A 26,830-nucleotide genomic window follows, 5' to 3' on the forward strand; every position below is an offset into this window, starting at 1 on the left:
CTGTGTTGTGATTAAAGGTGCTATGTAAGTTTTCTCTGCTGCATAATGTGGTTTCTTGCTGGGAACCAGCCCTGTCTCCAAAAAATTACGCTTGTATACAACAAAATTGATATAGGTTTTGTAGGAAATGTTTTTGTTGGCAGATTATGTTTACAAGGCATGCTAACTTCAGCAGGAAAAAAGAAGGCCTAGAAATGGAAGAAAATTGTACAGCTTTCCACAACTAGAGACATCTCTCAGTAAGTAAAGGAATGAAGTTTGAGCTGGACTCGCAACATCTTCTATACTGGTGAGTAAGCAGCTGTTAATGCTAACGTTGGCTATATAGTGATAGCAAAAACTTTCTTTTAGCACCTTTATAACTGGTCAGGAGCAATGGTGGAAGTTATGGCAAGGAGTTTTTTTTTTTTTTCTTTTTTTAACTGCTGTCTAGTGTTCTTTTAGTACTGTTTCATTGAATGTGGTCCTGTATAACATATTTTGAGCTTGAATAGAAGTGTGTGTCTGTCTTTGTGTATGTGGTCTGTGTGTACTGTGCCTGTGTGTTACTACAGAGTCTTACACATGACAAACCTTCAGTGTTCAGCCATGACAACATGGCAGCAAACATTTGTGCACACACATGCAAATATATACAGATACTTTACAGACACACACCCACACCCTAACACACACCATTTTGGTAGCTCGCACAGGGCCAAAATATTCCGTAGCAGTCACTCATGAAGAGAAATTCTTAATAATAAATATCCAGCCAATAATGAATGTGCTACTGGCTGCAGTTGTCTTGAGGGCATAATATCTCATTTCCTCCCAATGTTTCATATCTACCTACTCCTGTATGTCGACACAGTCCATCAATACACCCCAATGCAGGTTCCTATCACTTTTATTTATTTTTCAAATCAATATATAAATCAAAACCTGGACAGATGAGATCCAATAAATTACAGAGTGCTGGACAAATGCAGAACGTTAACTGCGTACCATGAGAGGAGATTCCCATGGGTGCTGCCTGGTCTGTGCTGTGTGCTGGAGGAAAATCTACTAAATGTCATACTAAATTACAGCTAAGTTGAATATTACTCAGAGCTGTTTTTAATACAAGAGGAAAAACTCAACCATGGCCTTTATGGCCTATCTGAATAAGTTTTGTAGGATTTCTAGAATCAGACTTACTGATCTTATCTTATTTAGTTTTTCTTCTTTTTTTTTTTCAAACTATAAAAATCAAGGATGAGACAAGCAAGTTGATGATGTCTCTTGTGGGCTTTTGTAATATTGGAAATTTGAAAAGAAAATGCTATTACACAGCATTTGCACTGAAATTTTCTGGTAATGAGGGATTCTATTTTGCATCCCTTCCCAACAGGCATTCGTGTGGTTTAAATTAAAGTGGGGGATGCAAAATAGAGCTGCGGAGCAGTGATCCTCTGTACACCAGCCACAGCATGTGAGTCATCCCCCCTCTATCCACGCTCAGCCACATGGAAAAGTAGGAGGGTTAGTGGAAGAAGGGAAAGAAATGAGGGCAAAAGGATAGAGAACCACCAGGTGAAATAGAGCATAGAGAAGATGAGAGAAGGCTCGGCAGCCTCATAAACCTGCAGCTGCCATTTTAATCCTCACTGTGGACTCACATTTGGTGCAGGGGGCTAAGCAGCAAGAGTGGGCTCAGTGGGTGCACACACATACATTCAGAGCTATACCTGTGCGTGGCAATCATCGCTATTAGCAGGAAACATGCTACCAACAGGCCCCGTAACATCAGAGGACACCTCTGTGCTGACATCACATGACATATGCATATGTGCAGAGGCAGCGTGAGGCGATGCCAGGCCAGGCAGCAGCAGGGACTTGAAAGAGATTTCCAGTGACAATGGTCCAGTCCAGGGAGAGGAGACTCCCACTGCAAAGTGAAGCAGCAGGCCTTCTTCACTACATGGTAGAAACACAGGCAGAGGGGCATATCCTCATGGGTACGAACAATAAGGGAAAAAAAGGAAAGAAAAAATGTGTAAAACAGTAATTTGCAGCATCAGATACAATAAAGTATCACATATTTTATCTAATATTTTGTTTCAGCCATTATTGTACAGATATACAATTGCACAATACTCAATATTAAAATATTATATAATGTATGATTCATATTTGGCCATTGAAACTAATATAAGGAGTACAGGATTTGTAAGAACTGCAATAATAATAAAGATTAACTAACAATTAATCTGCTGATAATTTTCTCTGTTAATCTTTTCATCTAGAAAATGTCAGAAAATTAGGGATGCACTGAATATTCAGGCCACCGAAAATGTTCTGTTGAAGCACTAAACAATCTTTCAGCTATATACCATACAGCATATGCAATTTTGTAGATGCAACTGGCTTGTTTTTTCCTACTCTTTTTTTTTTTTTCAGTGTTTACAAAAATATGACAATCTTTGTCACCGTGACATTTTCTTCTCTCTATGATCAGGCTCTTACAAGGTCAGATCTTGTAGAGCACTTTCCACTGCTGTGGACACATAGGGGAAAAATCGCAATGGCTATGATGAATTGTGATTTTTTAATTGTCAGTCCATAAGTTGTTAAAACTGGGTGCAGCTAATGCCTTTGGCCAATTGGCCCTCCAGATGTTGCACATGCTGCTGACACTGAGAGGAAACAACAATCTAACAATGAGTAAATATACAGCTAATATATTTACACTCGACTCAACGCACTTTGTGTTATTAATGGTTATAAAATGAAAATAGTTCATTATGATTCTTTTTAAGCTGCAAACCTGTGTTCAACTGATGTTTTTTCAGTGGCTAATTAAACCCTAATTTCCCCTTTCTTTTACATTTTATTTTATGTTTTAATTCATCTTTCAAAGGGGTTAGAAAAGGCAAAACTGAATTTTTGATCAACCATCATAAGGTATCAAACATCCAACCATGTGACATTTTGGAACAATTACATACAGTATGTTTAAATGCTGGGAAACAAGAACTCATTTAAAAATAATAGCAAAGCAGAGGACAGTTGTTCTAATATGAGGAATATAAAGAATAAATAATCCAATTGTCTGTGCCCAACTCAAAGCAATTTAATGCATCAGTGGCAGCCACCTATTAATTTCCTGTAGAAGGAGAGAGGGGAGAGCCTGAGAGCACTGATTGGAGGGACAACATAGCCGCATCATGTATCACTTTGTAGCCAAACAAAGACACGCACAAATAAATGCATAAATGTGTGCGAGTACGCACACACAAGCAAACATATGTGTGTCAAATTTGTAATCATGCTGCTGTTTCCTACAGTGTCAGTAGCTGCATGGGATAGACAAGGGACTATATGCCTAATGATAGTGAATTAATGAGGAAATCTTACGGATAGAGAGGCCCATATGTGACTCTTGTCCTTAGGGTGCGGCATCAATAATAGGTCCCTTAGGCAAACGGTCCTCACATCTCTTATGCATTTGCTGGAAATCCCAGGCCACTTTAATTAGGTACCTAGCTTCTGACCCCTCCACTGCTTCTCAGATAACTAAAGAGGGCATAGCAGCACCAATATCTCTGGCACTGATCCAAACAACAACACCGCTTTCGCCATGGGACAGAAAAGGGGGAGATCATGGCTCTATAAATCTAGGGGTATTTGGATGGTCACCATCAGTCCTGAACAACCACTGCAGTGGCAAACAAGAATGCAGGGGCCACTGCCAGAAAACCCCCAGAAATCTGATCTTAAGATCATCATAACTGTATTTCTGTCTCTGTGCTGTTTAATGTAGAAGTCATATTCCATTTCAATATATAATACGGTCTGTTTTGCTCTACATCCAAGCCAAATCATTACTTCCTCCTCAGTGTTTAAAGAATTAACTTTGATGAAAACTTTTAAATATTTACTTACAAACAAATTCAGCTCACCAGTGACAAACCAATTTCCCTTTCTTGGTAGAACCTGGACTCTCTCTCTCCCAGTCTGCTAGCTAGCTTGACCTGTCTCCTGGAATCAGTGTGTTTTGTTTGATGCATGGTTTTTCATTATCGCTATGGCCCATCATTACTTTCCTCTTATTATAGTCTGGGGGACATTCGAGATAGTTCAGAAGAGCTGTGGATGAGGGACAACACACACACACTCTTCTTTTTCCCCCAAAAGAAATGTCTTTCTTTTGGGGTAAAAAAAATGTGCCCCACAGACATAATGTCTGTGTTTTCCTACAATTAATTAATGGGTCCCCAGCTAGTTAGCAGTAGGCAGCACTTGTTTCACCGTGACGAGTGAGAGAGGGCGAAAGGGGTTGGAGCCAGGCTCGCCTCAGTAGCTGCGGGCTTTTAGTTGTGAGCCACTGGATTTGGACTATTTTTAACAAAATCTTTTTATGGATAGATAAATCTGATTTTATGCACGAAGAGTCTCCTGGGTTTCAATTAACTGGGGGTCATGCTGTAGATCTATCACAAAAAGAAAGAGGGAAGAAGAGAGAGAAAGAAATGGAGAAGGGAAAAGATTAAAAAAGAAAGAGAAAGGGAAGAGGAAAGCCTTTAATTAGTACAGTCTAATTAAACATTTGTGAAATGCATTATCTGCACTGGTTTGTTTATTTGTTGTTATTTTAGTTTTTAGTTGTTGTTTTTTTTGTTTTTGTTTTTTTGTTTTTTTCCCTGAAGAATTACAGTTGCCTAAATTGTCTGTTGCTTATTTGTTTCCTGGGACAGTTGGTTGCTAATAATGAAAAAAAAAAGCAGTTTGTCTTAGCACAATTGAGGAGTCAAAGAAAATTCCTAATTTGGATGCTATGTTTCTTGCCCTTCAAGTCCTCTGGGTGCCTCTTGAAAACATTTGATTAAGTGCAAAGATTTGGCAGTAGAGGAGGGGAGCACACACTTCTACAGGAGACTCTGGAAACAAATTTGATTTCTAAAACATGCAAGATGACAGCTTACCGCTGCACAGAGGAGGTAGACTTGGCTTTGAATCCTGACACAGAGTTTAATCACAGGCCACAAGGCATGGCAAGTTGCTACACCTGAGGAGATTTGCATAAAGAGTGTCAAACATTCGGGGTGAGAGATAAAGAGAGAAAGAGAGAAGGTGAAAAAATCCATAACAGATTAAACAATGCTTGATCAAAACACACAGCATGATATGTGCGTCCATCACCTTAGCTCTCTCTCTGTCTCACTGTGATGCATATTTCCTTCCCAGCCAGCCTGCTTTCTCATTGTTGAACTACCCACAGGGCACTTCTTAATGTGAAGTTGATCTCAGGTTGTAGTCACTTATATATGCACACACACACAAATTCAAGGGTATTTTATTGCATTCCCTTGCTCCCTAAACCTAATTCTAACCTGTACCCCTAAAGTCTTAAACCTCAAAAAGCCATTTAAACTGATGGGGTCCAACATTTTTGGTCGCCATGAATATAGTAAAACAAGCCCTCACACACACACACACACACACACACACACACACACACACACACACACACACACACACACACACACACCAGCTCTACCCAGCAAACTCCACTTCCATTGCTGCCATTATATTTCTCCCCCCATTCAGTTCCCAGCGTGTGCAGCAATAGCATAGCATATTATGTCCATCTGTTTTGTTTTTTTTCTTTTTTTGTCTTTCTGCACAATGGGGGAATGTTTCAGGTCATCAGAGAATGGAAATATGCACGAATGCTTAAATGTATGGCTAAAATGCATTTGCAGACACTGGACCAGCACAGGTCCATTTGATTATACAAGCCAAATATCTGAGCTAACACGAGGACATGTTTTTTTTTTTCATTGCTTTCTTGGTTTGTTTTCACCTCTCTCATGCATATTTTTTTTTTGCTGCACAGGGCAGGTTTTCAGCGAAAAAGCTCTAATACTGACTGTACACTACCTTTTGAGCACCAAATGGCAGACAGACACAGTTAGTGACTAGCTTGTGAGCATGGTGGCACGTTTAACAACTAAAGAGCCAGGTACTTCCCTCAGGAGTTAGCTAAGACAAAAAACAGCTTGAGCTGTATGTGTAAATAAGCAATTGCCTGCTAGCAAGTTATCAACTTAAATAGTGACAATAATGTCACTGTTGTGTTCGCAGCTTGTTTCCACTGCCTTCAAGTCACCAAAAAAGTCATTTAGTAATAACAAAGAACAATTGTAGACATCTGTAACGACTGGCAAATTATTTGGTAGTGGTATTCAGAAGCATCCTTAAGGAAATGCCTACTTGACTCTGCTTGATATCGTACATTTGCAGCATTAATAAATAACAGATAATGTGATTTTGGCCCTGTTATTAAATGGTAACTGGTCAAAACCAGATTCTGTGATATTGTCTGCCAAGAGTGGATGGGAGGCAACCAGGTGGTGGGTTTGCAAGGAGGTTATTTTAAACAAGATCATCAAACTCTCTTTTGTTTGACATGGAAAAGTAACTCTTCTGCTTATTGATGCAGAGATTTGTCTCTAAAATATTTTAACCAGTACCCTATTCCCCTCCTCACTGATTTTCTCACCTCTCTATTCTGCTTCTTCTACCTTCAGTTTCTCTGTAGTGCCCTTACAACCCGCCTCCTCCTCTATAACCCTCTCTAATATTAAGCTTGTCGTCTCTGGTTCCAAGGTGCTCTAAGTGGCAGCAGTGCTAGCAGGGTGCTAGCAGGGTCTGCGCTGAGCATGCCCAGAGAGCCAGCCTAATTAATTAGAGATCCAACCTCGATGAGTGCTCTCTCTCTCCCTCTAATACACACACACACACACACACTCACTCTCTCTCTCTCCATAAGCATGTGTATCTCGGCCCAGAAATTACTTATTATGATATATTAACATATTTCTGGCAGGAGCGGCAGGAGGAGGGTGCTCGTTGGAGACAAATTATCCAAATTAATTTCTAATTTAAATCCTATGGCTTTTATTATAAGCTGTAGGCACCCTTGGTACCGGAGACACAGTGAGGAAGAGGGAATAAAAGCAGATAAAGAAAGAGAGGACTGAAGTCAAGGATGGAAGGATGGAAGGAGGAATAAGAGGATGCTTTAATAACCTATGCTGGTTTATGCCCAGAAACCACATGAATAAACGGAGGAGGATATGAAGAAACAGGAAGGATTTAACTGTACATGGCCGGCTAAACTCAGCCCAGCTTAATTCTCAGCAATGAGAGAACATCCCCAGAGAGGACGAAGAGAAAGAGGAAAAGGGGTCCAAAAGTTTGAGGCATACTTGTATCTTCCCTTTGCCCTAATTAGTGGCCTCGCATCCTTACTAAGCCTAAGAGAGAGTAGACTCCAGTGGCCACAGCCATGGGTTAATCTTTGAAAAATTATTATGAATCTGCACGCAACAGCCCTAGGTGCTCATGGGAAATGTAAGCCCGAAAGCATGTCCATGTGGAATGGTACTGGAGATCTTCAGATGCTCAAAATGACCAATTAGGCTACTTTATTTCGGTCAGAGATAATGCATGGATCAGACCACATCGTCTTTTCATAATTAATGCCTAATACAGAGGCTTAGCTGCAAATCATCCTTTCAAGGGCTTAGCAGCAACAAACAGTTAAATGATTCATTTAATTATAAGGCATGACTTGTAATTTAATGATTTGTAAAGGAGTCTGCAGATAATCGGGAAAAGTGTAACTCTTGTATATGTGCATGTTGGATTGTGTAACATATAGGTGAACAGGCTTGTATTACACTTTGATTTTAATAAAACAAAGCTCATGTCTAGAAATCAAGTTAAAATGGAAAACTGACAGAGCCATCATGCCTCCACTGAAGGTATTATTAACTATTGTGGTATATTGTTCTGAATCTATGTCCTTCACTGTCATATAAGTGCCAGTATGCATTTGTTTTACTGTGTTCATTCTCAAATTAAACATGAAGCAGGAGCTGTGGATGATGAGGTTGTCAGAAGTTATCCAATGTTTTATGAAAATCAGAATCTTAAGTGAAGAGTTACACAATATAAATCTAATTTAACCAAAAAAAAAAAAAAAAATTGTAGCATCATTTCAAGATCATAAAACTCATGTTTCTCTAACTGGTTATCACACCATGTTTCTGAAGTCCAACTGTGAATTAAATTTCAACTGCAAATGTTTCCCCTCTAAAGAGGAAATTAGAAGACAACTTTGTTTACTGTACAGTAAAAACAGGCATTTTTATAGTGGTTACATTAGTATGTAAATAGTGAGTGAATCACCCATTATATTTCTTGTTATGCTGTATTATCCACTGACGCACCATGCATCACGCATGGTTTTATAACTGCATGTTTAATCACCAATCTACCCAACAGCCTACAGCTTGTTTCATCTAATATCAAATAATAGTACAGCTCACCGTGTAATGAACAAACACCCTCTTCCCTACACAATAACACGCACACACAGCCTCACTGCTAAACCCTCCAAACATGGCGTGGTAGAGCAGCAGACATGGACATGTGTTTTTGCGGTTTCGGCTCTTGGGGATGAGGAGGTTTATGGAGCTTGGGTTTCGATGGGTTCTTTGCTGCAACTCTTGGCCTCGGAGAGGCACAGCGCTGTAATTAAGGACAGAGGGTAGGAGAATGTTCATTAGATGTAGTGTCCTCATTAGTGTAAGTTCCACCCGGAGGTGGTGCTGAGCAACAGACACCTAATGAGATGCACACTGTAATGAAAGTAGGTAACCAACAACCACCAAAGTACAAGCAAAGGACCTTAAATTGCGATGTGTGGAAATACTTCTCATATGTATTGCACAACTTATATATTTCATGTTCTGGTGTTTATAATTTGTATCTTTACATGGAACTAATCATGGAGCAGGTTAAATGACAACTTACATGAATATTGTCACTTTTTACGAAACTTGACGAAACGAGACTCGAACCACACTTTAATAAGCATAAATACATCCATGAGTGTCAGTGTGGGACCTTATTTTAAGCTAAGTGTTTTTTTTGTTTTTGTTTGTTTGTTTTTTACGATTCTAGCATTTGTATGCTGTACTGTATTATTCCATTGGGGTTTTATCAGTATTAATGTATATTTTACATTTGGTCTTACTGGTTTTAATGTTACATGGTTTAACTAGTTTTATATTATGTGGTATTGTGTGGTTTTCTGGAGTTATTATTGCATGATTTTATTTCCTGCATGTTCGTTTCAGCTGAGGATCGAAGTGATAAGAAACAGCAGTGATTAACTGGGCCACAGAACCCACAGCTCAGGTCTGGTTGACAAAGGATAGTGTGCCTTTTTAGTGTTGATGTGAGATAGGAGAGGAGGACAGGAAAGGAGAGCGGTAACAGACACAAGCGTGACCAGAGACAGGAGAGGGTTAGGGTTAGGGGTTAGGAAGACCAGATACAAGTCAAATTTTAATAAGGGCTGATCGGAGAAATTAGGGAGGAGATTATTGAACAGTTGAAAGTGTCAGGTTTCATCCCAGGAGCCAGGGCAGTCTTATTGTTTATTTAGTGTTTCCTGTTTTATTTTGGTAATGCTTGAGTTTCCGGTTCTTCCTCTCGTTTCAGGTGTCTTGACTTCCCTCTCCTCGTGTGCTCCTCCCACCTCCGAATTACCCTTCCTCCCTTAATGTGTTTCACCTGTGTGTAATTGTTTCCCCACCTCCTGATGTATTTAGTTCCCGTCCTCCCTGCACTCCTCGCCAGATTGTCTTGTGTGTTCCTAGTTCCGAGTTTGCCTTCTCCCTGTTGTACCCGACTTCTCGAAATTCTCAACCTGAACTGATTCCCATCACTAGTTATCATGCCAGCTAAAACAATTACTACTATGCTTAATGGCACAACCACAAGTTATTCAGTGTTTCATGTTCCGATAGCTTATCCCCTTGCATCAATCTGCATTCACCATGTGGGATTAGCAAAACTATCCAAACCACACTGACATGTCCTGTTGATAAAGTTAGCTAGACTAGCCGATATAGCTAACAGAGCTAACTAGCTAAAAACCGATTAGTGTTTGTGCTTGCTTGATAGTTTAGTAGATTCTGCCAGATAAAATAAGTCAACAAATAAGTTAACCAGCAAACGTGAATTTAGAACTGTGGACTTGTAACGTTACTGTAACAGTTAGCTTAACGTTACCTGCGCTGCTGCTGCCAGCTCCTTCCCTGTCTTCAATAGTCCAAGGTTGCTTGGAACGCTTAGCTCTTGTTGTGACGTACATGTTCCAGCATCAGAATGTCTAACGGACCGCGTTGCCAGATGGGAAATGTTAAAATATTGAGGGAAAGTGTAAATGAGTCATAAGCAACAGCAGAAATGAGTCTCTGCTGTCGCTGCCTGTACTGCCTGAAAGTGGTGCTGCGTTCAGGGACATAATGTAAAGCACTAATGCTTTACATTAGTGCTTTACATTTTCTAAAGAACTAATGTAATACTATAAAAAAAAGAAAATATGCATGTTAGAAACTATTTTGCGACAGTGTGATGTTTAGATGTTGTAGATTTGTTCCATCTTTCCTCTGCGCTGTAGATGTGACTTTTTAAATTTCCCACAACACGGGAATGCATCAATTGACGCACATACAAGCTGAAGCTACTAATACAAAGTGTCACACAATGATCACATTAACGTACATTATGGGACTTCATCACTGATCGTAAATAGTACAAAGGGCACAATTATTGTACAAAGTATGGTAATTGTCATACACCCGGCAACGCTGCTAACAGCTCCTAAACACACATAGACATATAAACATGTCGAACTGCCTTGTTTGAGATTGAAGTTTTCTGGCGGGCCCATCCATTCATTCTTTGATATGCGTTCAAATGTAGGCGGTGAACTTGGAGGCTTAATTTTTCTGAGCTGTTAAAATGCCTGGTTTGGCCAGTATATTGAGAGAGCTGACAGAAGGGAAAAAACTACCAAGAACACCACAAACCGATTAAATGGTCCAATGATTGTGTGGACCGATTTGATTAAGATTTTTTTTTACGAATACCTAACAAATCATCTGTTAAACATGAATAAACAAATGGTGGTACAGTGGGTTTTTTAACACATCTACACTATTTCACCAATAATTTACTAATAAGGTTGATCATATTGAAAATTAGTTGATGATGAATAAATCATGTACAAACAATGTTGGCACAGCATTTTTAATAATGTCTAAATCATATATAAATGTTGTACAACTTTAGTTATAAATGGTTTTATAATCATTTACAAATGTATATAAATGGTTTATTCATGATTAGTTCAATATGTACTAATAGTTTATAAATGTCTTATAACCTAATTAATAAGTGTTTTAATAATCATTTACAAATGTATATAAGTGTTTAGTTCATGATTAGTTAACTATCTACTAATATCTGCTAATAGCTTATAAATGTCTTATAAGGGTTCGTTATTCTAAAGCGTTACCGGACTTTGTCACAGGGTTACCTCCCTCTTCAGGAAAGACTGTTATTTTAACCATCGTAGACCGTTTCTCTAAAGCTGCACATTTCGTGGCTCTCCGTAAGCTCCCTACCGCTGCGGACACAGCCCGTCTTATGATTAAACATGTCTTCCATTTACATGGGATTCCAGTGGACATTGTTTCTGACAGGGGGCCACAGTTTGTCTCCCAGGTTTGGAGAGCGTTCTGCTCCACCTCAGCCAGCCTGTCGTCGGGCTTCCATCTTCAGACCAACGGCCAAACGGAACGAGCCAATCAGGACTTGGAGGCCGCCCTCCGATGCATCTGCCTCCACAACCAGTCGTCCTGGAGCACCCACCTCCCTTGGGTAGAGTACGCACACAACTCCCTCACCTCTTCTGCCTCTGGACTATCCCCTTTTGAGTGCGCTCTGGGCTACCAACCTCCTCTGTTTCCGGAAGAGGAGAAGGAGGTGGCGGTACCTTCGCTCCAGCATCAGTTCCGGTGCTGCAGACACATCTGGAGGGAGGCTCGGGCTGCCCTGCTCCGCTCGACAGAAAACAAGAGGCTGGCTGTTCGACACCGCACCCAAGCTCCCACCTATGTTCCAGGTCAGTCTGTTATGCTCTCCACTGCACACATCAAACTCCAGACAGAATCAAGGAAACTCTCACCCAAATACATCAGCCCCTTTGAAATAGAGAAAATCATTAACCCTGTGGCAGTCAGACTCCATCTTCCTAGGTCTCTCCGCATCCACCCATCCACAAGACAACATAGACACCAGACAAAACATAACATAATTTACAGACTAAGACAGTAAGTAAAACAAGGCATGATACACAAGAACTAAACTTTCCAAAATAAAACTAAACTCAAACTGAAAATGTCCAAAAGTTCACCAAGAAGTTCCAAAAACAGCCCCCTAGGGGCTAGTCATGACACCTGGACCCCGCTCTCATCCGGGAGTTCCATCGCCGTCACCCAGAGAAGCCAGGTGGTGCGCCAGGAGGCACACGTTAAGGAGGGGGCACTGTCAGGTTTCACCCTGGGAGCCACGGCGGTCTTATTGTTTATTTTGTGTTTCCTGTTTTATTTTGGTAATGCTTGAGTTTCCAATTGTTCACAGTTCTTCCTCTCGTATCAGGTGTCTTGACTTCCCTCTCCTCGTGTGCTCCTCCCACCTCCTGATTACCCTTCCTCCCTTAATGTGTTTCACCTGTGTGTAATTGTTTCCCCGCCTCCTGATGTATTTAGTTCCCGTCCTCTCTACACTCCTTGCCAGATTGTCTTGTGTGTTCCTAGTGTTTCTACCAAGCTTTTCAGCGTTCCTTGTTGTGCTTGTTATACCGATTGTTTGACCTCTGCCTGGATTTTGGATTTCAAGTTTGCCTTCTCCTTGTTGTACCTGTTGACTTTTTATTTGAACGTTATCGTTTTTCGTTACAGTCACTGCAATACATTCACAACCTCATCCGCCCTCTCATCACTCACATCACCCACCGTGGACGTGCACTCACCACTGAACAAATACTTTGCATTGCTCTACGTTTTTTTGCGAATGGAAGTTTTCTTTATAATATCGGCGATGCAGAACACATAAGCAAAGCAACCGTTTGCAGGGCTATAAGAAAGGTGTGCCTCGCTCTGAAGCGGTTTTTATCAGTTTTTGTTGTTTTTCCCGGACACAAACCTGTGAGAGCCATCAAAGAAGAGTTCCATGGGATTGCAGGTAAATAATTTTAAATGATTAATAACTTTTCTGTCAATAACATGTTGCTGTGACCTCTGGGAGCAATAATTTGAATGTCTTTTAGGATTTCCCAATGTGATTGGCTGCATTGATGGCACCCACATTCCTATCACTGCTCCTTCAGAAAATGAAGGAGATTATGTGAATAGGAAGTCCTTCCATAGCATCAATGTGCAGGTACATACATTGACTACTACTTTTAAATGTCAGAGCACAAATATTTCAACTAACTTGTCTCATTTTCTGTACTGTCAAGATCATTTGTGATGCAGCACACATTATCACAAATGTGGAAGCCAAGTGGCCCGGGTCTGTGCATGACTCCCGCATATATCGAGAGTCTACAATAAGCAATAGACTGGAATGTGGTAAGTGGTCTGAAACATTGCTGTTTGTCACCGCAAAGATCTTTGTCTAATTTTTCTGAGAAAAATATCAGAAGTAAAAAATGTGACTTCACTTGCAGGAGAGATTCATGGCTTCCTTCTGGGTGGCAGGGGTTACCCCTGCCAATGAAATCTTATAACCCCTTACCCAGACCCTCAACCAGGACCCCAGCAGCACTTCAATGTGGCACACTGCAGGACGAGAGCCAGGGTAGAGATGACTATAGGCCTGTTGAAAGCCCATTTCCAGTGCTTACGTCATCTCAGAGTAACCCCTGAGAGAGCCTGTGACATAATTGTGGCATGTGTTATTCTCCATAATATTGCAACTATTAGAGGAGAGCAACACCCTGCCCTACAAATAGAAGACCCTGAGGAGGACCCCATCCAGCTCCCAGAAAATCAGGATGGAAGGGCAATCAGAGATCTGATCTGCAACAACCATTTTCCATGTTAAATTACAGCCACACAGAATACCACACTGTCACACGTTCATTTTATTTAGTCTTCCTTATATCCTACAGACAGACAGAGACAAAGAGAACATTTTTCTGTTAGTTTTTCATATTGCTCTAATAATACATTAAATTTACCTCTGACTACACACACACCTCCAGCTTGTGTTTAAGTATCTCGATTTCCAGATCTGCCTTTTGGATCTGGCGGTCCAGGTATAACATTTCCTTGTCCGTTTTTTGGATTTGTTTAAGTAGATGAATTTTGTATAACTCCTTGACTGGTAACTGGAAATCCACAAGAATATTGTTCAACACAGTCAATTATACAGAATTAAACTCTGTTGTTCACTGAAACTCTCACTGTATTCATTTGTTCTGCAGAAGTTGATGGACCCTCTTCATGCTGTCCAGTTATGCTCTGTTAAAAAAGGATGAATATGTTAGCTTCCATGTCAATATAAATCCATACAAGAAAGTAACATGTACATGTAATGCTGATCTAATATGATACCTCTGAAGGCCTGTCTGTGACAGCAGACAGTGTCCTCATCTTCATGTTTGTCATCCTTTGAAGTCAAGCATTTCATTTTGTGAACTTTATACCACTATTGGTTATGGGGTTATGGTGTGTTGAGGTACTTACAACAGGCTGGAGTTGGGCCACATGAGGCTCCAATAGGTGGAGACTTCCCTCAGAATCTATTGGATTCAGGAACAAACAGCTTTTGCATCTAAAAGAGGCTTCATAAAAAAAACAATATAGAAGTGTGGACTTGTTACATGTTATGAAGGCACTTGTGTCCTCAGGGCTGACTGGTTCAGATGAGCTGCCCCCTGGGATTCCCTCAGCCATGGGCCTTCCTGTTGTTTGGCTAAGGGCCCTCTCCTCTGCCTCTGTTAGAGGTGGTGGTGCAGGTCCTCCACCTGTTTTACGGGCCTCTGCCCTCTTTCTGTTGGCTAGGCAGGAGTCAAATGTTAACTTCACCACATTAATTAATGAAACATTACAGGGGGCAGAATGTGTGAAAACATCATGCAGGACTGAAAGAGCTGTTACAGTATTCAATAAATAAATTAAAAATATAAATAAAAATTGAAAATTGAATTACAATTAAATTGAAATAGACATATCAAATGTTACCAAAGTGAGATACAACCAGGCATGTTATATTTCCAACTCACCTGATTGAATTATATTTTTATATTTCATTTTCAACTGCCTCCAAGTCCGTTTTTCGCCCCCTGGGTTGCACCTGCATGAACAGGGGGCCAACAGCATTTTTTGCATGTAATATTGCAATATTTTATGAGTGATTAAAAACAAAACTTACGCATTGACTCGAGCAGTGATTTTTTTCCCATGCGTTTTCTCTATCTTTTGCCGCTGCCACTGTGTTGCTTTTTTTTCGGAAAATATGCTCATATTCACCGTATGCCTCCATCAAAATTTCAAGCTCCAGGGGTGAAAAAAATGTTGAGCGCTTTCTTTTTGATCCCGCTTCCATGGTGAATCAAGGAATCGGGGCTCCATTGATGATGGCTTATTTATAGTCGTGGTGCACGCGCTTAACTCGGAGTCAACATACTCAGAGTTGACAAAACTAATGTGAATCAGCTGTGTTGAAACAGGAAACTCAGAGTTTTTCAACTCAGGGTTTGTCAACTCAGGGTTAACACTCATACTCAGAGTTTGTTGAACCTCCTTCATGAAATCGACCCCTGGACTGATTAAACCGTTTTCTGGTTATCACAAACTCTGACTCTGCACCTGTGTCCACTCCACTACTTACTCATTCCTGACAGAAAGCCCTTTCAGATAACCTAATGGAATAGGTGAGGACCCACCTCTCAACCAGGGAATTGATTCCAACCATTGGATGCAAGTAGGCACAACAGCACCAGTCCATCTGTGCAACACACAGGACAGACCCATCTACCTGAGTTGGGCCTGCAGTCGGGCATGTTCAGCACTGGTATTCACACTGACGATCAGAGCTTGAGGATTTTAAATGTCCCCTGCAGCTGAGGGCTGACAGGTAGGGTCAGTTACCCTGGAAAAGGAGCCCACATCACAGCTTTATTTTGGTTGGCGAGTGCCCTGATGTCATTAAAATGAATGGGTGCTTTATACCTTTTAAGCTTGATACAGGATCACCAGTCACATTGCTAAGCTGAATTATTCTAGGAAATACATAGAAGGAACCAGTGTGACCATTGTTGAAAGTATCCCTCTGGCTGACCCTGCACACTACTAATGGCCTGAGTTCGTTATGCTTTGGCTTGTAGCCATGTTTCAAGGGTTGATGGTAAGAAGTATTCATGCTCTTAGAATAGGTGTGATACTTGTTAACAATGAAGATGAGATAAGACAAGATGGCAGCGCACAGTGATGCAGCGGCTTCTCGAGCTCCCAGGATTAAGCCTTACTTTTCCAACTTCGAGGCCGCTTTTAGCACTAGTTTAGCGCTAAATTCGTGTGTAAGGTACAGCTCTACCGAACCAGAGATAGTTCGGTTATCACAATCCCACCGAAGCTGAAATCCGCACTCGGAAGACAGGGGCTCCTGAGGACGACGGAGTGCCGCCGCAGAGTACGGGGAGCAGCCGGCAAGAGGAAGCGATGCTCCCGAAAACAAAAGAGAGGAAAGCGAGCAGGCGCGCTAGTCCGGCTGAAGGCCAGCAGGCCGCCGATTCCAACTCTCTTTCTGGCCAACGTCCGCTCCCTGGACAACAAAGTGGATCTGTTACGCCTGAGGCTGAGTGTTTCCACGGAGATGAGGAACTGTGCTGTTTTCTGCCTCACGGAAAACTGGCTAAACCACAACATGCCGGACTCAGCCTTCCAGATCGACGGACTACAGCTTTTCCGGGCGGACCGTGACCACCGGTCAGGGAAAACATGGGGAGGAGGACTCTGTGTGTACGTGAATGAAGGTTGGTGTACAAACTGTGGACTGGTAAAAAGTTACTGCTCTGAGGCGATAGAACTTATGACAGTGAAATGTCGGCCGCACTATCTGCCACGGGAGTTCACCGCGGTGTTCGTCACCATTGTTTACATCCCGCCGGGTGCTAATGCTAACGCTAATGCTAACGAAGCATTACAGGAGCTACAAGACACAATTAGCTTGTTGCAGAGCAGGCACCCGGAGGCGTTTTATGTGGTTGCGGGAGACTTTAACCACGTGAAACTGACGGACACATTGCCCAGTTTTTACCAGCATGTCACCATCCCCACACGCGGAGATAACATTCTGGACTGTGTGTACACTAACATTCAGGATGCATACAGAGCTCTCCCCCGCCCCCCTCTTGGCCTCTCCGACCACATCTCCATCCTGCTTGCGCCAGCTTACCGCCCCCTGCTGAGACGGATCAGGCCAACAAAGAAGACTGTCACTGTGTGGCCCAGTGATGCAGCCTCTGTGCTACAGGACTGTTTTCAATGCACAGACTGGCAGGTCTTCAGGGAGGCAGCCACATATGAGGGAGAGGTGGACCTAGAGGAATACACCTCCTCCGTCCTCAGCTTCATCTCCAAGTGTGCTGATGATGTCGTCACCACCAGGACAGTAACCTGCTTCCCAAACCAGAAACCCTGGCTGAATGCTGAGGTCAGAGCTCTGCTGAAAGCTAGGGATGCTGCGTTTAGGGCAGGTGAGGAATCAGCGCTGAGAGTGGCGAGGAAAGAACTGACCCACTGGACCCCTCCCTGCCAGAGGCACTCAATAGGTTCTATGCCCGCTTCGAGGATCCTGACTCCCCCCCCTCCTGCACCAGACTCACACCACCCCCCGGTGACACACCCCTCAGTGTGACCACAGCTGACGTGAGGAGAACCCTCATAGGAATTAACCCCCGCAAAGCTGCAGGCCCTGACAACATCCCAGGGCGGGTTCTGAGGGACTGTGCTCATCAGCTGTCTGAGGTGCTGACGGACATCTTCAACACCTCACTGTCACTGGCATCTGTCCCCTCCTGCTTAAAGACTGCCACAATTGTCCCCGTCCCCAAGTGCTCCACAGTGACAGGCCCCAATGACTACCGACCCATAGCTCTGACCCCGGTAGTCATGAAGTGCTTTGAGAGGCTGGTCATGGGCCACATCAAAAACTCCATCGATGTCACTGTGGACCCCCACCAGTACGCCTACCGGAAGAACCGCTCCACTGATGATGCCATCTCATCAGTGGTCCACACAACCCTCACCCACCTGGAGAGCAGGAACTCATATGTCCGTCTGCTCTTCCTGGACTTCTCATCTGCCTTCAATACCATCATCCCACAGACCTTGGTACAGAAGCTCTCCCTCCTCGGTCTGAGTCCCACACTGGGGAACTGGGTCCTGGACTTTCTGACCAACAGAACACAGACTGTCAGAATCCACAACACCATCTCCTCCTCCATCACCCTTAGCACTGGCTCGCCGCAGGGCTGTGTGCTGAGCCCCCTCCTGTTCACCCTGCTGACATATGACTGCTCGGCGAGACACCCCAGCTGTCATATAGTGAAGTTCGCGGACGATACAGCAGTAGTGGGACGCATCACTGACAACGATGAGTCAGAGTACAGAGAGGAGGTGGAACATCTGGAGCAGTGGTGCAGAAACAACAACCTCTGCATCGATGTGAAAAAGACCAAGGAGATGGTGGTGGATTTCAGAAGAGACAGGCGCCCTCTCCCCCCCCTGCACATCGGAGGAGCAGCTGTGGAGGTGGTCTCCAGCTTCAGGTACCTGGGTGTGCACATCACCGAGGACCTTACCTGGAACACCAACACATCCCATCTGGTCAGGAAGGCCCACCAGCGCCTCTACTTCCTCAGGAAGCTGCGGCGAGCTGGACTTGGAGGCTCAGTCCTGAGGAGCTTCTACCACTGTGCGGTGGAGAGCGTCCTCTGCACCTGCATCACTGTGTGGCATGGCAGCTGCACTGCTGCTGAGAGGAAGGCTCTGCAGAGGGTGGTAAAGGCTGTACAGAGGACTGTGGGGAACAGCCTTCCCACCACCTCAGACCTCTACAAAGCACGATGCAGAGGGAGGGCCCTCCGCATCATGAAGGACTCCACCCATCCCGCACACAATCTTTTCCAACCCCTCCCCTCAGGCAGGCGGCTGAGGAGCATCCGGAGCAGGACCACCAGGCTCAGGAACAGCTTCTTCCTTGAAGCTGTAAGATTGCTCAACTCTAGCCCTGCCCTGTAGACCGACCTCCCCCCACCACCACACACTGACAGTCCTGCACTACAACACTTTATCTGTCTCACTAAGTGCAATACTTGGCCACCATAGGGCAACATGCTCATATAGGTGCAATACACGGACTACATCTGCACTACCACTACCTCCTACTTGCACATGAGTATTTATGCACGTGCTAACTTCGGCTTCCTTATCTTATCTTATTTTCTCTTTATTTAATTGTTAATTGTTTAAATTTCACAGTGTTTATATATTTCTGCTCTAATGTTTATTTTTATTTTCTCTAATGTTATATTTATTTCTCTGCTCTAATGTTTATATGTTTATATTCTCTACTCTTATATTTTCTACTCTAATGTTTATATTATTGCCCTTATGTTTAGATTTCATTCTTGTTCACGTCTTGCTCTGAATGGCTTAAACTGGGACCTGAGTACTAATTTCGTACCATAACATGTAAATGTCCTGGTATGACAATAAAGTTCCTTGATCCTTGATCCTTGAATGCCTGGGACCAGGAAAAAGGGCATACTTGGCATGGATATTTAACCTGTTTGGTCTGCTCTGACTCAGGGGAATCTACGGCTGTTGGCAAAACCACAATGACTGTAAAGGGATCAGTCTGAGCTCGAGTGCCAGCAGGTCACCACCAGAGGTCCTCTTCCAACTTACGAGCGTATGGTTAAATTACCACAACAGCAACCAGTCATCATCCCAACTCATTATGAGATGATCTTGTGGACACAGGTATCTAAAGGTGCAACTGTTGCGCCCCGTAAAAGGAGAGAATAATAGGAACAACACAGAAGCTATGTAGTTTCTACCGAGTTCTGTATTGTAATGAATTTTTCACAAACATCTTTTCAACACGCTTACAGAACTGTGAAAAATAACACCCTGTTGTTGTTTTTTTGTCTTAAGAAACACAATTTCAAAACAGAAAAACACTGACATATAATGCAGACATTATGTTATGCTACCGCAATCGTGCCGCAGTCTGCACTAACACTGCTCGCAAACAGGCTAACACAACAACGATTTACATTTAGCCAACAAAATATACATGAAACGTTACACAGTCTTAAACATCACTGCCTACTGATTCCTCACAACGTATGTACATCATTATACATGCTAAAATCTATACTCTTACCTGTAAAAGGGGAGAATAATAGGAACGACACAGAAGTGATGTAGTTTCTATCGAGTTCCGTATTGTAATGAATGAGTGCGAGCTGCGCCCCCCCCCCAGTGGCCGAGTGAGACTCTGGCAGTCAAACACAGAGCAATGGATTACAATAATCCCGATCTGCAAATCAAAGTATATTTTTAACTCTTTCCAAGCCTGTTTTTAATAAAACAATGAATTAACAAAATTTTAACAGGAAATTAAAATGAAATAGGTTTGTTAGAATCATGTTTTCTACCATGGATGGAGATGAATTAAAGCATTTTTATCATTGCATTTATAACTGATTTCTAGCCATTGCATTCATACCATTCTTATGACCATTACACACTCCCCTTCAACACAGATGTCGTCCCTGACATCTCAACCAACAGGTGAGTAATGCTTAAAGCAAATATCCAGTGCATATAATGCTATTGGTTCCACCTTATAGTCTGTACACGCACACTCAACTTACGCAAAAGTCCAGGAGGTCGTGTGTGTTAACATGCAGGTTGTCCAGCAGTTCATCCATAATAGGGGTGTGATGTTATGGTTTTGAGTTTGAGTTTAGCAGAGATTTTCTTGTAGCAATGCTAATTTGTGCCTTCAGTGTTTCCGTAGCTGGTTCGGACAACAAGAAGTCAGGGAGAGGTTCAGATGACAGGTTGGCAGACAGACAGCAGGGAAACTCCCATCCTTTTTATTCTTCTTTATATGGCCAGAAAACGTTTGCCTGTATTATTTTTATGTTCAGATGTTGTAACACCACATTTAGAGAATGTTTCGTTTATTAACAGAGTTTACAGTATAAAATACATTTGCTAATCCGTGCATGCTAACCGCTAGCATCGCTATACAATTCCCCATATAAGTTAGCATTAAGCTAGCGGACATTTTTCTATGAATCTAAACATGCTACTTTATGTTTGTATGAGAATGTATTTAGATAAAATGACATGATGACACATATTTGTATGTTTATTTAGTTTTACAGTGATTCCTGAGTAAAGTTTGAAAAGAAACCTCAGCTTCTTTCTTGGGAAACTGTTCGCTATCTGCCGAGCTGGTGTAACAGGCTAGAGGATGCCAAACGCACACTAGCAGGGGCAGAATAAGGGGTGTGCCATCTAAGTCACCTCACAATTTGATTCAATTATGATTCACAGTGCTACGATTCAACGACTCACAGATTATCGATGCTGTCGATGATTATCTTGATTAATCTTTTTTTCCCACATAGAATGTTTCTTTTCTCACTTTGTAGTTACTTGTAAAATAATGTATATTTTTAAATATCCATTCATTGAAGTAAAACACATTTATCTCTATCTTTTCTTTATTATTAACTTTAACAATTTCCCAGCATTTAGAAAATATAAAACTTCTTTGAAACAAAATGTCTTCACACTGTCGCTTTTAAACCCGACGTGTGAACTGCACGCTGTGACACATTACACGCCGCCATCTCTTGGACTGAGGTCGGTCTCCTAATATTAGGGCCCTATAAATTTTGTTTTATTTTCAAATTCTGTATTTTCCATTTTAATTTTTGGGAATTATGTTTTTTCCATTATAGTTTTTGGGAACCTACCCAAAAACAGTGTGTTTTTAATGTAAAGGACGAAAATGTACACAAATTAGATAGAAATTAACTGTTGAGTAGTTGCATCTATCAATGAAGACAACATCCACAAGATAGTATTAGTTTTCAACTCCTCTGATAAAAGAAGAAAAAACATTAGCTCGCACATGTACTTCTAAATATCTGTTTCATTTCATGCTCTCCCCATTTGCTGCCTGAATGTCTAGACCTTGTGTTATGTCCAAAATTTCTGAAACGCCTCTTAATCTCACATCAGGCAGGTGTGTTTCTTTCCATAGCTCATCAATTATTGTCACCTGGGAGCATGAGTCCCACAAACCCTGAAACCTTCAACCTTGAATGAAGAAATCAACAATGTGCTTTTCCCCAATCAATGGAGCTCTTTTAGCCTGCTTTTCACTTTTTGAGGCAGTGTTCATGGTCATACATAAGGGTGGTTCACATATTTTTTTGTTCAGCCCAATTGTCTACCTGACATGGCCTGGAACAGTAAAGCACTTTCTTGCAGGATGCACACTCTTTTAGTACTACCCCCTCACCCGCTTGTCCACAGTGAGCACATTGTTGCGATGTTGTTACATCCCTGGTCACTCCCCGTCACACGTGAGCGACCCAAGGGGGGAGTTGTAGGTTTCAGCAGTGAGGATCACTTCCGCGTTCAAAAAGCTGCAGTTCCTCAGCTGCAGTTCCTCAGCTGCTGCTGGGGGCTGGCTCCGGAAGTGAGCAATTCTCCATTGACCCCCATGTTAAAATAGCCCACTTTACAGCCTAAAAAACATATTTACAGCCTGGTACATTTTTTGTCTCTATTGTTATGTTGAGTGACAGCCCCATAGACAGGCACTGGCAGTTAGCTCTTTGCTAACGCATCGGCTGGGCTAGGCGGCTACATCCAGAGACCTCCGGCTACCTCCAGTGGTTGACAGGGCCTCCAGTGTCCGTGTTTGTTTGCCAATGTTCGGATAGATTTTTGTGACAATATGGCTTGTTGTAGTGTAGACTGTACTAACTGACCGTCGAAGGAGTCTGTGTTGCTGTTTTTTCTGTAAGTAAATTTCTCACTATTTATAATAATAATAATAATAACCATCTGTTTAGTTAGTTTAGTTTATTCATTTTTCTCAATCAGCAGTTGCAATAACCCAAAATAGTAATACAAAAAATGAAATAAAATATATTCCAAAATAAACATGCAAAATACAGTGATTCATGACCAAAAATTAATAAACCTTCCTCACCAACAGGAAGAACAAAAGAAAGAAAAAATGACACAAACAAAAAGAACAGAAAAAAAAGAAGAAAAGTGCTATCGAGAAGGAGCAGTGGGAAGCACAATGCTTATTCAAACTGTCCCTTTGTACCATTATCTCTGTAGTGCAGAACTCAATGACAATTATACAATACGATATCCCATGTAACACGTAACACACATACCATTACTTGCATGCAATATGCAGTGTAATCAGTGTGTGTATGTTTGTACAGTATATCTACATACATCCACATCCATACCACCTACACCTACCTACAGTGCATATACACACCTATACATGCCTGCCTGTACACAGCCCTAAAAAAAAATAAATTAAATAAATAAAGAACAAAAAACAAAAGACTACACTTCGACAAAGGTAGTCTTGTACTACAGAAACACCGCACATGCACCTATGAAAGTTGCACCCCCTCATCCCTGTACCTATTAAAGATCATCTGTTTATATTTATTTTTAAACTGTCTGAGGTTTGCACATTGTTTAAGTTCCACATCCAGTTTGTTCCAGTTTTACTCCACTGCTTGATATGGTAAATCTTTTCATAGTTGTTTGAATACTGCGAATTTTGAAATTTAGTTTATCTCTCAAATCATACCCACCTTCTCTATCATAAAACATTATCTGTAAATTCCTTGGTAATAAGTTGTTTCTGGCTCTGTACATGAACAGTGCTGTTTGAAATTCAATGATGTCATACAGTTTGAATAATTTAGATGTCAAAAACAATGAATTAGTATGTTCACGAAATCCTACATTGTGAACTATTTGAATGGCTCTTTTCTGCAATATATAAAGTGGTTTCAGTGAACCTTTATAAGTGTTTCCCCAGACCTCTGAACAGTAATTTAGATAAGGTAAAACCAGTTTACAAAATAATGTGGAGTGACTTGTTATCCAGAAAATTCTTAGCTTTGGCCAGAACTGAGATGCTTCTGGATAATTTTGTGTAAATGTGCTTAATATGTGGTTTCCAGCAAATTTTTTCATCTACTATCACTCCAAGGAATTTAGTCTCATGGACTCTTTCTATACGTACCCCTCTATCTGCACCTGTACCCCCATGTCTATTCTACTGCAGCCAAATATCATAAATTTTGTTTTGTTCAGATTTAGTGATAACTTATTCTTGTCTAACCATATTTTTATTTTACCAATTTCTGCAATGATAGTGTCCAAAAGTTGCTGTAAATTCTCACCAGAACCCAAAATGTTTGTATCATCAGCAAATAAGATAAATTTCAGAGTTTGTGATATTTTACATATGTCGCTGATATAGATGGTAAAGAGTTTGGGACCTAATACTGACCCCTGGGGTACGCCACAGACAATGTCTAGACATTGCGACTGATACTCTCCCAGCTTCACAAAATGTCTCCTGTTTTTCAAATAACTACCAACCCACTCCAATGCTATATATTTCATGATTTAAAGTGTCAAATGCCTTTTTTAGATCAACAAATACCCCAAGTGCATATTTCTTTTTATCAATAGAATTTGTGATTTCTTCAGTGAGTTCTGTTAAAGCTTGTGCTGTTGATCGGTTATTTCTGAATCTGTATTGGCTATCTGAGAGTAAGTTGTGCTTATCTATGAAGTTCTCGAGTCTATTATTGAAAAGTTTTTCTAATATTTTAGAGAATTGTGGGAGAAGAGAGACAGGTCTGTAATTTGTGAAGTGGTGAGTATCTCCAGTTTTGCATAGGGGAATAACTTTGGCTAATTTCATACTATTGAGAAACAGACCAGTTTGAAATGAAAGGTTACAAATATGTGTCAATGGTTTAGAAATACCCACAATCACTTTTTTCACTATTTTCATATCTATGCCATTATTATCTGTGGATGTTTTGTTTTTGCATTTATTAACAATATCTAATATTTCTTTTTCTTCTACAGGTTTAAGAAACATAGTGCTTGGATTTCTATCTATAAGATTATCATTAGATGCTAATACATTTGGGATTTCTTTAGTTATTTCAGGTCCAACATTTACAAAAAAACTATTAAATTTATTAACCACATCATTCTTGTTATTAATAATCATATTGTTTTCTATAAAGTAATGTGGATACTTAATCTGTCTAGAGCTATTTCTAATAATACTGTTTAAAATATTCCATGTACCCTTAATATTATGTTTATTATTATCCAGCAAATTATGATGTTTTTTTAGTTTCTCAAAATATTGGTTAGTTTGTTTTTGTATTTCTTATATTTATTTTCTGCTTCTTTAGTTCTATGTTTTATAAATTCTCTATAAAGTAGATTTTTCTTTTTGCAGGCATTCTGTAGTCCCTTCGACATCCATTGATTATCTTTATAGTTTTTCTTTCCACAGTGTTGTTTAATTGGGCAATTTTTATCATACAGTACTTTGAATATTCTTAAAATTTCGTCATATGCTTTATTAATGTCACTTTCTTCATATATTCCTTCCCAGTCTTGTGCAAGTAAATCATTTAGTAATGCTACCACGGAATTTTCTGTTCTCACTCTTCTATATTGCGGTATATTGTCATACTTGTTATTCAAATGACTGCAATTATAAATTGTAAAGACCGGAAGGTGGTCACTGATGTCATTTACTAATAATCCACCGACTGTGTTGTTTTCAATGTCGTTTGTGAGTATATTATCAATCAGAGTTGCACAGTGGGTAGTAATCCGGCTTGGTCTTGTGATTTTAGGGTATAGGCCGATGCTGTATAATGAGTTGATATATTCCTCAGTCATTTTATGATTATTTGGATTCAGCAGATCAATATTAAAGTCACCACAGATGTACATGACCTTGTGTTTTGATATTACAAAGTGTTCCTCCATCCAGTCTTTAAAAATGTCTTTGTTAGACCCAGGGTTTCTGTATATACAACTTACAATGACATTTTTAATTTTTTCCATACATATTTCTATTGTAATGCATTCAAGTATATTATCTACCGCCATTGACATCCTTTCAATCACCTCGTAGTTATAATTCATGTCCACATACAGAGCCATACCACCACCTTTATTCTTCCTGCTCATACAAATGAATTCATATCCTTCGAGTTCAAAGTCCATACCCTTTTCACTGTTAATCCAAGTCTCAGATATTGCAGTTACATGCTTCTACTGTTGAAGTGGATTATTGACAGTTTGTTTACAGTTTTGAATGTACTATTATACTGATCGTCAGTATAATAATGGCAGTCATTGTTGATATTCAAGAAAAAGTTATCTGGATCAATGTCATTTTCAATGTCCTGTGGTTTATGGTTGGTGTATTGAAAAGTATCTAACTGTAAGTGATCAAAGTCAGCAATTCTATGTTGTAACTGATTAACTTCAAGAAGTGTGTTAGTTGTGTTTGTACACATATTTCAGTCTTGAGTCGACATACCTTATTCTGAGTATTTGTCCAGATCCTCATTGTTCCTGATGACCATAACCTTGGCTTGCTCCGGTGTTCCGTTTAGTTTAATGAATATTTTACAGTTCGTGGTCCATGTGTTCTGGATTTTACCCTGTTTTCTTAGTAAGCGGGCTTTCCTGGCGATTTCGGCGTTTCGTTTAGTCAGATGCTCATTAATGAAAACGTTGGA

At 40.9% G+C, this 26,830-nt stretch overlaps 1 pseudogene; it reads left to right on the forward strand.

Annotated features, from left to right (window-relative positions):
* The first annotated feature begins 1,879 nt into the window (after window positions 1-1,879).
* Window positions 1,880-14,250, forward strand: LOC121200815 (annotated as a pseudogene).
* Window positions 14,251-26,830: the final 12,580 nt, after the last annotated feature.

This window comes from Toxotes jaculatrix, chromosome 20 (assembly GCF_017976425.1).
Source record: "Toxotes jaculatrix isolate fToxJac2 chromosome 20, fToxJac2.pri, whole genome shotgun sequence".
In the NCBI taxonomy this organism is placed as follows: Eukaryota; Metazoa; Chordata; class Actinopteri; family Toxotidae; genus Toxotes; species Toxotes jaculatrix.